At 47.7% G+C, this 11,322-nt stretch overlaps 1 long non-coding RNA gene across 1 annotated transcript; it reads left to right on the forward strand.

Annotated features, from left to right (window-relative positions):
- Positions 1-355: 355 nt before the first annotated feature.
- LOC115503064 lies at positions 356-2,651 on the forward strand. Its single transcript, XR_003965292.1, has 3 exons — positions 356-487; positions 692-749; positions 1,867-2,651. It is a non-coding gene; the product is annotated as an uncharacterized LOC115503064 (long non-coding RNA).
- The last annotated feature ends 8,671 nt before the right edge of the window (positions 2,652-11,322 follow it).

An 11,322-nucleotide genomic window follows, 5' to 3' on the forward strand; every position in this document is an offset into this window, starting at 1 on the left:
TGAGCCTTTGTCTGGCTCAGCGCTCCGGCCGCCCGGTCCCGCGGCGCCCCCTGCGCGCCCAGCTCCCTCTGTCCATGCCCGGGGCCGGGTGCTGCCCGGAGCGCGCGCCTCCCGCCCGGGGACTCTGCTCGCCCCGCGCCCGCCCGGGCCGGGGTCCCCGCTCAGTCCCGGGAGGAGGCGCAGGGAGCCGGTCGGAGCGAGTGAGCGAGCCAGGGAGCCGGCGCCCGACGTCCCCGGCGAGTTCGGCGCAGCTCCGGGCGCTCCCAGCCCTCCTCCCCGCGCGCCGCGGCCGCCGCCGCTCTTAAAGGGCCAGTGCTCTCTCTGCGCGCGGACCCGGGCGGGGGCCGGGGGCGGTACCTCAGCCCGGGGCTTCTCTGCAGCAGGTGCCGAAGGTGGAGTCGGACCAGCGGCCCTTTTACTCTTCCAGGAAGGAAGGGATCCTTGCCTGCCCGCCCCCGTCACTCCCACCCTTGCTTTTGGAGAGCAGGTTTGACACTCCCCTCCTCCCCAGCGACCCCGTAGAGAGAGAGAGGGAGCTAGGAGGAAGGACGACTCTTCTTTCTTCCACCTGGCGGGTGTGTGGGGCTATAAGGCTGTGGTGGTCAGGAAGGAGGAAAGAGGGACCCAAGAGTCCTGTCTTGGGGTGGAAGTGGAGGGGGGAGATAAAAATCTAATGGTTTGTTGGCCCCAGGTCTCTTCAAATCCTCAAGATGTCTTTGGCCCTTGAGTGACTCTCCTCAAGTTACCAGGTGAGGTTGGGTACCTTGCCTGGGCAGTGTGGTCAACAGAACACAGGTTTCAGATGGAGGCAGTTGCCCTTTTCACCATTGCCATTTACCTGCTGCCTCCATGTCCTTATCTGGAATGTGGGGCAAAGGGCGGCTGAGGGTTGGTATGTTTGGGCTGTTTCCACACATTAACTGTCCAAGTAGAGGACACTGTTTTGTGCAAGTGAAATGTAACAGTGTGGTTCCTCAAGGTGATGGGCCAGTGGGCAAAACTTCTACAGCCAGAGCTGAAAGTGCTAGATTTCATTCTATTTCAGGAGCAGCTTGAGATCTGCTTGGTTGCAGAAGGCCTGAGGTGGTGCAGGGGCCTTGGAGGTCTAAAGTCCCCAGAGGCTGCGAATCCAGACCAAGGACAGTCTTGGTCCTAAAACTGGCCCCAGGGACTGAGACCTTCCCTCTCTGCCACTTCCTCACCCTGGAAATGGGAACCTTCCTTACCTGAGGGCAGGTTTCTCTAGAGTAAGCCCTAGGGTGGTCCAGCAGGCCTCACCTCCAGGAACCAGACAGATCAGATCAGATCCCAGATCAGATAGAGATCTGGCTGAGCTTACAAATGGCCTGTTCAGAGACCTTGCGGGTGAAGAAAAAGACCACTGGGAAGGAAAACAGAAGTTAAACTAGCAAAGATAGATTTTATTCAAAAAATTATTGCAATAGGAGAAGAGAGATTCCAGTATAGAACTGGACCCAGTTCCAAATACAACCAGAACAAGGGGGTAGTTTATAGCCCAGGAGCAAGTGGAATGGGAAGGGGTGGGGATTGGTGGATGGGAGATGACTAAAAGGAGACGTGGAGTCTGGGGGGTTTGGCTGAAGTCAGCCAGGGTGATCAGATATTACCTGGGGAGTAGCAGGGATGGGAGTGTGATAAGATCTCAAGGGTGGAAAATTCTAGATAAACTAACTTAGCAGAATTCTTGCTAAAACTGGATTCTAGAAGAAAGTACATAGAAGCCTGGCTGGAAAGTACATAAAAGCCTGGCTGGAAAGAGGCTTCATGGGATCCTGACAAAAGTTTGGTCAAGCAAAGAATCTTAGAAATTCTTCTTTCCTCATGTGGTCACCTTTATTTGTTTAGAGCCTTGCTGACAATAGATAACTGCTGTCCTGTATGACCCACAAGACATTTAATGAGAGGGATACCTTGAAGACAAATAGATGAAGATTAGAGATGGGACCAGTATGTGTACCCAACTTCACAGACCTTCAGAGATCTACCCGAAGCCCCAGTGCCTGTTGTCCTTGGCAGTGTGAGTGCAATGACAGTGAAACATTTCCTCATTCACCTCTCGGCCCTTCCTGCTTGTGGCAAAGGTGTCAAGCAGATTGCTGGGGATGAAGGCGTAGTAGTTGTGTCTGACCACTGTGCAAGTGTCGCCTTCTGTAGCCAGGGTCACATCGAGGGCACTGAAGTTGAGAACAGCCCACTTGGGTTTCTTGTAGTTGGCTAGTCACTGATCCGGAAGCCCATGATGAGATTATCCAGGGACGACGTGAATGGCTTCAGTAGCAACGAATAGGTGATTCTGTTGTTGAATCTAACCTCTTGAGCCAGGTGATAGATTTCTGGGGATGGTACCCCAAAAGTGGCAAACGTCTCCCCAAAAAGTCGTGAGGTCCTGGATGGAACATAGGCCCAGTTCTGTAGTTGTTTTTGTGACCTCACCTTCCCTGGAACTGAGCTCACCTATGGGGGGATCTGCAATGTTGTGAATACCTCTTGTTCTTACAGTAAGAGTGAGGTGACCCTGAGGGAGGGGGTGATTGTTTTAGAGATAATTTAAGAATGCGAGGAGATTGTAGGAAATAGAGTAAGATGAAGAGATTGGTAAGATCAGGAAGGTAGCAAGGCGCCTGGGTGGCTCAGTCAGTTGAGCGTCTGACTTCAGCTCAGGTCAGGATCTCATGGTTGGTGAGTTTGAGCCCCGCCTCGGGCTCTGTGCTGACAGCTTGGAGCCTGGAGCTTCATCAGATTCTGTGTCTCCCTCTCCCTCTGCCCCTCCCCCACTCATTCTCTCTCTCTCTCTCTCTCTCTCTCTCTCTCTCTCTCAAAAAATAAATAAATAAACATTTAAAAAAATTAAAAAAAAAAAAGATCGGCAAGGTAGCAAGATCTGGCCCAGTTGGCAGGTAACACGCAATAAGCTTGGGTTCCCCAGAAAAAATCAGAATCATCGGGAATTAGACAGCGGTCATAGAAATAATTATCTGGTCACTGAGGATAACCAAAGCATGCTAATTTTGAGGATGAGGAAAAAGATTTGTCTGGAGGTGGTTTATGGTGGTTGGGCTCCCTGGGAGAAACTAGGTAAGAGGAGCACTGGGGACATTTTCTTTCATATGAGGGATCTCCAGGGAACCTTGTAGTGGCTGAGGTGGAGGTTATGTTGGACTCAGTGATGGCTAGGTAAGTGTGACAATGAATGTACATTCTCAGAAAGGGGCCTGTGATAAAACTACAATGGAGGGGCGCCTGGGTGGCGCAGTCGGTTAAGCGTCCGACTTCAGCCAGGTCACGATCTCGCGGTCCGGGAGTTCGAGCCCCGCGTCGGGCTCTGGGCTGATGGCTCAGAGCCTGGAGCCTGCTTCCGATTCTGTGTCTCCCTCTCTCTCTGCCCCTCCCCCGTTCATGCTCTGTCTCTCTCTGTCCCAAAAATAAATAAACATTGAAAAAAAAATTAAAAAAAAAAAAACTACAATGGAAAGGACAGGACCCTTGTGAGGATAGACTGGAGCAGGTGTGGGGTTTTCTCAGAATGCCTAGTTGCAAGGTTTAAAATGGTGGCGGGGGAGGGGCACCTGGGTGGCTCAGTCAGTAAGCTTCAGACTCTTGGTTTCCTCTGGGGTGATGGGCTAGGGTCATGATGATGCCAGGCCCTGCGTCAGCCTGGGGCCTGCTTGGAATTCTCTCTCTAGCCCTCTCTCTGTGCTCCTCCCCTGCTCACGCTCTCTCTCCCTCAAAATAAATACATAGACAAACTTTAAAAAAAAAATTTTTTTTTAAATTGCCACACCTTTATGGTTTTTCCAGGCTTATGTTTCTGGCCGTTGAGGTAAGGGGCAAGTGCTTGGTCAAAATAAAAGCCAAACAGTCCAAACCACTGTTTGTCTACTATATCCTGTATTTTGTCCCTTTCCATGTGAGCTGTGTTGTTTAAACCACACACAATGATTTGAGAGATAAACTTGGGGCCTGTGGAGCAGACGTCTTGGTATTTCCAAAGTCCACCTGAATGGCTAAAATATCCAACTCTTCCCCATCCAATTCTTTCTGAGTCTGAAGCTGTCCTTTGGGTCATGTGGATTTCTTTTATGATTTCCTTAGGAGTCATCCTAAAATAGTTTTCTCTCTCACAAGGGAAGGTGAATAATCCTACCAGGGATCTAGGTGCTCAAAGAGGATACAAGGGTGTAGTCCCAAGGCCTGGAGACTGCTTGGATTTCTTGGGTGGTCAGGGAGGAGACTGCTGATTTAGCATACTCATCAGTCAATCTATTTCCTTAGGTCTCCTCTGAATTTTCTGTACGGTGTCCCTCAGTTTTTACCATAGTAATCTGCTGGGATAATAACAATGCCTCTAGGGGTGCCTGGGTGGCTCAGTCGGTAAGCATCAGCCTTCAGCTCAGGTCATGATCTCATGGTTTGTGAGTTTGAGCCCTGTGTCAGGCTCTGTGCCAACAGCTCAGAGCCTGGAGCCTGCTTCAGATTTTGTGTCTCCCTCTCTCTCTCTGCCCCTCCCCTGCTTGCACTCTGTGTCTCTCTCTCTCACTCTTAAAAACAAATAAACATTAAAAAAAACCAACCTAAAAAACAATGCCTTTAGAAGTCCTGCTATTTGGGGTCCATTTTTGACTGGGGTATTGGCTGCTGTCAGGAGTCCCATCTGTTTTGCATACCTGAATCATGTATTACCCCAAGGGCATAGCAGCCATAAGTATATGTTAACCTTTATTTCTTCTGCCTTATGCAAGCCACAGTAAGAGCAATTAACTCAGCAACCTGGGCTGATCTGACATTTGGCAGGGCTCAGTATTCTAGAGGTTTATGTTGATCAGTGATGGCATATCCAGACTGGAAGGCCACATCCTCCTTCCAGAGGTAGGAGCCATCGAAATGAAGAGTAAGGTCAATGTGTGTGGGGGGCGGGGATGGGCGGGGGGGTGGGGGGTTCTGATTAATCTCACCTAGGATGGGACCAGGGACTGGTGTTAAAGACACCATCTTGAGGCATCTCATTAGTGGGTAAGGGAAGAAAGGTGGCAGGGTTTTTGGTGATGTGAGAGAGAGAGAATAGTAAGATTTCATAAGAGGTAAGTCAAGATGCAGAAAAGTACTATGTGTTTTCATCAAGCAATAGGGTCTGTGCAGTAGGAGGAACATGTATGTCGAGCAGATGAGCTAATGCTAAATCAGAGGTAGGTCGGACAAACTTGATGGTTGTAGCCACGGCTCATAGGCAAGGTGGATATGTCTTAGTCACTGGGTCGAGGTCTTCCATGGCCATTATGCTTTTTGGACAACACTCTGAGAGCATGGCCCTTTTGTTCATGCACAAAGAAAATGGCAGGGAGTAATTGGTAAGCCTAAAGGTGGGAAATGAAAGTAGAGAGAGAATCCTCAAGGTTTTCAAAAGCATCTTTGGATAGGGGGCCCCAGACTTCTGGGTCTGAGGATGACTCCTTAGTCATGACATAGAAGGGTGAGGCAATCATAGAGAAGGTAGGTATATCTGCATCCTACAATATCCCACAAGACCCAAAATCCCTATCAGTTGTCGTCCTCTTTCAGGGAGAGGAAAATGTCGCATAGGGGAGCCTTGGTCTGTGAAGATAATTTTTACCCTACAGCTGAAACACCATGACCCAGATGTCAGACACACAAAGAGCATAGCTGAAGTTTGTCTTTAGCCACTTTGTGGCCCTTTCTTGCTAATGCCTTAAGAAGATAGCTGTCAGAAACGTCGTCATAACTGTCATTCTACTCTTAGCACCACATTGTGGCCCTTTCTTGATAATGCCTTAAGAAGGTAACTGTCAGAACGTCGAAGGAAGATATCTACATACTGGATTAAGGTGGAGTCTTCTGGGAATTTTAGTTCCCTCAAACTGCCATGTGGGGTGTGTGAGAAGTACTAGGAGCCTCCGCAAAGCCTTGGGGCACAACCGTCCAGGTACATTGGTGGTTATTTCCCGGGTGAAGGCACACAAGTATCGGATTCCTTACGAAGGGGAATTCTAAACAAGGCGGAACACAAATTGAAGACTGAAATATTAGGGGTTGGAAGGAATAGCAGACAGGATAGTGTTAGGATTAGGAACCAAGACAAATCTGGGTTTAACTGTTTTATTGACAGATCTTGGATCTTGGGCCGATAGTTTTGCCTATTTGGTTTGTTTGTGTTTTTTTTTTTAATGGCCCAAATGGGAGTATTACATGGATTAGAAGTGGGGATTAGAAGTTTTTTTTTTGTCTAATAAACCTTGGATTATTGGGTGGGGACCCTCAAGTCCTTCTAGCTCTAAGTGATATTGAGGAATCCTGGGGAGGGGCATGGAAAGATCTATTTCTACTTTAAGGGGTTCTGTATCTATATGTGTCCCTATTAGTGGAGTTTTGTGGGGTTTTTTGGTTTTTGTTTTCGTTTTTTTTCCATAAAGAAGAAGGAATCCTGTCTAATAGTTGATTTAAATAGTCAGTGACATAGGTATTAGTTGAAGGGAGCAAAGCACCCCAGGGAAGTCAGACACAGCTATTAGGGGACATAGACGTGAAGGGGAGGAGTCAGGGAGCTGTAGGAGGAGTCCTTCCAGCGCAGGATAAACTTTTATATCCCACCTCATGAGAAGATTCCTTCCTAACAGCCTTCCGCGGCCGCAGAACTGAGAAGAAAGTAATGCTGAGCTTTAAGAGGTCTCATGGAAATATTAAGGGGTTGAGACAGAGGCAGTTTATGAGGTAAATTATCAAAACTCACCACTGGTAGGGGCGCCTGGGTGGCGCAGTCGGTTAAGCGTCCGACTTCAGCCAGGTCACGATCTCGCAGTCTGTGAGTTCGAGCCCCGCTTCGGGCTCTGGGCTGATGGCTCAGAGCCTGGAGCCTGTTTCCGATTCTGTGTCTCCCTCTCTCTCTGCCCCTCCCCCGTTCATGCTCTGTCTCTCTCTGTCCCAAAAATAAATAAACGTTGAAAAAAAAAATTAAAAAAAACAAACAAACCAAAAACTCACCACTGGTAAAGTTTGGTGACTCCGAGGAAGGGGGGCAGGGGACAATGTGGTGCTAAGGGTAGAATGTGTTGCCATGGGGGGGTCAATGAGAAGTGTGGTGGGTGTCCTTTAACGTGGAGGGTTATTTCTCCTTGTGAGTTTGGTGGCAGTTGAGGGCACTGGACGAGAGTCCAGCATTTTCTGGTGAGGAAGGGACTTGGGCTTTTTCCCTCCTCTTGAAGCCTGACACTCCCAGACCCAACATCCTTTTTTCTTACAGTTTCAGCAAGCGTTTTGATCAAAGGGAGATCCTGATTTCAGAATTTGCTGTAGATTAAAAATTTCAGGTCCTCCTGGCTGTTTTAACCATAAGCTTGCTTTCTGGATTTCCCAGTGTTTTTGAACTAGTATGTTCTTAATACTGGGCTAATGTCTGGCACTTACACACGTCTGCCTTTTACCAGTTAATATTATTTTTCTGGAATGTGTAATGGAGCTCTAGTCTGAGACCATTTCCAAAGCTTGTGGCCAGAGCTGAGGCTGTTTGGAAAGGCGGGTCCAGCCCCGAGTGCTCTTTCCATGTTGTCTCTGATTGATGGTGATCATTAGGCACATTGAGTTTCTTTGTTTATAACTTTGAATACATGACCAATCAGTTTTGGTGAGAGAGACCTGAGGGGTGGCTTCTAGTAATTTTTCTTTCCTCATTTTCTAATGGGAATTAGGGGTAGTCTGAGACCCTTGATGGCCTTCAGGTAGGGTGTTCCTTTGGCCTTTCCAAACCGAGGGGTGGCATCCCCCAGGCCAAAAGATAGGTGGATAAGTTGATGTAAACCAGGGAATCTGGAGAGCGTGCTCCAAGAACAATCCTAAAGTATTCAACACATCTTTTCCTTTTCTTTTGGGAATTAAGAGAGTCCTTGACGATGACAGATGACATGTTAATTCTGAGATAAAGGTTTAAATTGGTTGCACCCTGCCTTCCTCCGTAAGAGATGGGGGTGCACCTTACAGTTACAGGGCGTTGAAGGACTGGGGTGGTCTTGGTGAAGAACATTTTGGGAGAGCATGACGGATATGAAGGAGAACTAGGAGGGGAAAATGGGGGTGCTGTGAGGAGTTCTAGGGGGTTTACCAAATCAGAACAAATTTTCTGAAGACATTGTTTAAGAAGTTCTATGGTTTGAATGAGGTTTGAATCACTTTGTTCTGTTCAGCTTCATACAAGTGAACAAAGCAGACCATTGTGCATCAGAGACTTTTGTTCCTTTTTGCCCTAGGGCTCCCCTTAGGTGGACTAATTTGGTCCTATCCCAAGAGCCCCCCAGAGGGCCCATTGTAGCTCAAGAGAGTTTTTAGTAAAGTTTTGCTAATGAGAAAGAAAGTGGACAGTATTCCGCTGTACAAGCATATAGTCAGCAGGAGTTTGAGGAGAGGTTTCAGTTGGTTGAAAAGCTCCCATATTCTTCTTCTTCTTCTTTTTTTTTTTCTATACATTTATTCATTTTTTTTTGAGAGAGAGAGAGAGAGAGCAGGCATTTGGGGGCAGAGAGAGAGAGACACACACACACACACACACACACACACACACACACAGAATCCGCAGGCTCCAGGCTCTGAGCTGTCAGCACAGAGCCTGATGTGGGGCTTGAACTCACAAACCGTGAGATTGTGGCCTGAGCCAAAGTCGACTGCTCAGCTGAGTCACCCAGGCGCCCCTTCTTCTTCTTTTTTTTTTAATGTTTGTTTATTTATTTTTAGAGAGGGAGAGAAAGCATGAGTGAGGGAGGGGTAGAGAGAGAAGCAGAGACAGAGTCCCAAGCAGACTCTGTGCTGTCAGTGCAGAGCCCAACGCAGGGCTTGATCCCACAAACTGTGAGATCATGACCTGAGCCAAAACCGAGTTGGACGCTTAACTGACTGGGCCACCCAGCTGCCCCAAAAGCTCCTATGTTCTTGATTAATGAACTTTATACTTATGAACAGAAATCCCTGGGATTCTAACCCAGCCTCTGTTCCTTACAGAATCTAGCCTTTTATAATCAGAAAGGCCTAGGACTCACCCAGCCTCTGTTTACCCAGGACTCTAACCCAGCTTCTTACAAACAGCTGCTTGGTTGGGACTCTGACCCAGCTTCTAGAGTTTATTCAGAATCCTGAGAATCAAAATCTGGCCTCCCCCTTCATGGGACGTTTATCTGGAGTGGTGGATTCTAGAGTAGGATTCATCATTGAATACCCAAACCAGCAAACAGACTGGAGACGAAAGGTCTCTGTGTGTACCACGAAGCCTAGTTGTCATGTCTAAGAGTCCAGTGGTAGTTCAAATTTGGGTCACAGCGCCAGAAACCATTAAAGAGAAACAGAATTGGATAGAAGTTAAAGCAGTGAAGATAGATTTTACTGAAAAACAAACAGACAAACAAAACCAACAAAACAAACTATTGCAATAGGGGAAGAGACTTCAGTGTAGACCTGGGCTCAATTCCCAATACAACCAGAACAAGGCAGAATTTATAACCAAAGAGCAAGTGGGGAGGGGGGCATTGGTGGATGGAAAATTACTAAAAGGAGACATTAAGTCTGTGGTGGGTTCTGGCTGAGGCAGGCCAGGCCAAGATCAGATATCACCTGGGGGCGGGGGGTAGTGGGGATGGGGAGTTTGATCAGATTATCAAGGGTGGGGATTTCTCACTAAACTGATTTTGCAGGTTTCTTGCTAAAACTAGATTCTAGCAGGAAGTACACATAAAGGCCTTAGTTCTTCAGGGAAAAGGCTGGGACAATTGTGTCCATTTCTACTCCCTTTTCTATGGGATCCCTCCTTTGAGAAATGGATTTCTAAATGGTTTTAAAAGTTGAAGTATAGTTAATGACACAATGTTATATTAGCTTCAGGTGTAGAAATTCAGGTGTAGTGATTCAACAGGTCTATACATGTACTATGTTCTAAATTTCTAAAGTTTTTACTCTGAAATGTATAGTGGTTGTCAGAAACGGACAACAGGCTTATTCTTGGTTTAACTGAATGCATTGCAATCTTTCACTGTATTTATTGCCAATCAACCAATTAAAAAAGAAGGGTTGGAGGGGCACCTGGCTGGCTCAGTAGATAGAGCATGCAACTCACATTGTAAGTTCAAGCCTCATGTTGGGTGTAGAGATTACTTAAAAAAAAAAAATCTTTAAAAAAATAAAAGAGTTTGAGTTTAGGAAGTTCTTAGTAAAGAGAGGGGCCCAAGAACCATCTAAGAAGCCAGACAGCTTGGTCATTGTTTTTTCTCTGTTGGAGGTTCCTCTCTTGGGGTAAATCCTACTTAAGGAGGAGGCATCCCTTGTGACTAGACCTTGAAGCTCCTGATATTTGGATTCTGGCCCCTACGGGCACCTCTGGGCTTCCAGGTGGGTTTGTCCATCTATCCATGACATGGGTCTGTGGTTCTGTCAGATATGGCCAGCACCCAAGGCCTGAGGGGACTGGCAGGACAGACCCATGTGGGCCCTAGCCTTCAGTCACCCAGCTTTTTTTTTTTTTTTTTAATGTTTATTTTTGAGAGAGAGAGAGACAGAGTGTGAGCAGATGAGGGGCAGAGAGAGACACACATACATAATCCAAAGCAGGCTCCAGGCTCTGAGCTGTCAGCACAGAGCCTGATGCAGAGCTTGAACTCACCAACCAACAAGATCATGACCTGAGCTGAAGTTGGATGCTTAACCAACAGAGCCACCCAGGCACCCCCAGTCACCCAGCTTTAAACATTACCCACGTTTTGCTAATATCATTTCATCTAGAACCTCCCCCTACTCCTTTTGTTTTCTTGGAAACTTTTGAATTAAAGCACAGACATGTGGTTTCATAGCACAGTTTCACTCTGAGACCCTGAGGTGCTGTGAGGGTCTCAAACAGCTGGGGATTAGAAGCCAGGCCTGGGGGCTGCCCAAGCACTAATTTACCAGGCAATCTTCAGCGAGCTGTTTCCCCTCTTTGGGTTTGCCTCCTCGTTTGTACAAGGAAGGTTCTGGCTCAGGTAGTGGCTGTGGTCCCTCAAAAAGGCAAGGAGCTGTGGGTTGGAACAAGGCCCAGGCCCCCCCACCCCCAACCCCACCCACCGTGGGCCCTTCAGGCTCCTGGTACCAAGACAAGGAATAAACAAACAAGCCGAGGTAATTTCCCTCTTCCTTGGAAACAAAGCTGGGGTGGTCTGGAGAGGCGTGTGGAGAGAGCCAAGAGTGCCAGGTGGAAATGGGCCAAGGAGGCCTCGATGATCACTTCCCTGCCCTGCAGGGAACATCTGAGGACACCGAGGCCAGATGTGTTGATTTTGCACT

This window comes from Lynx canadensis, chromosome E2 (assembly GCF_007474595.2).
Source record: "Lynx canadensis isolate LIC74 chromosome E2, mLynCan4.pri.v2, whole genome shotgun sequence".
Classification (NCBI taxonomy): Eukaryota; Metazoa; Chordata; class Mammalia; order Carnivora; family Felidae; genus Lynx; species Lynx canadensis.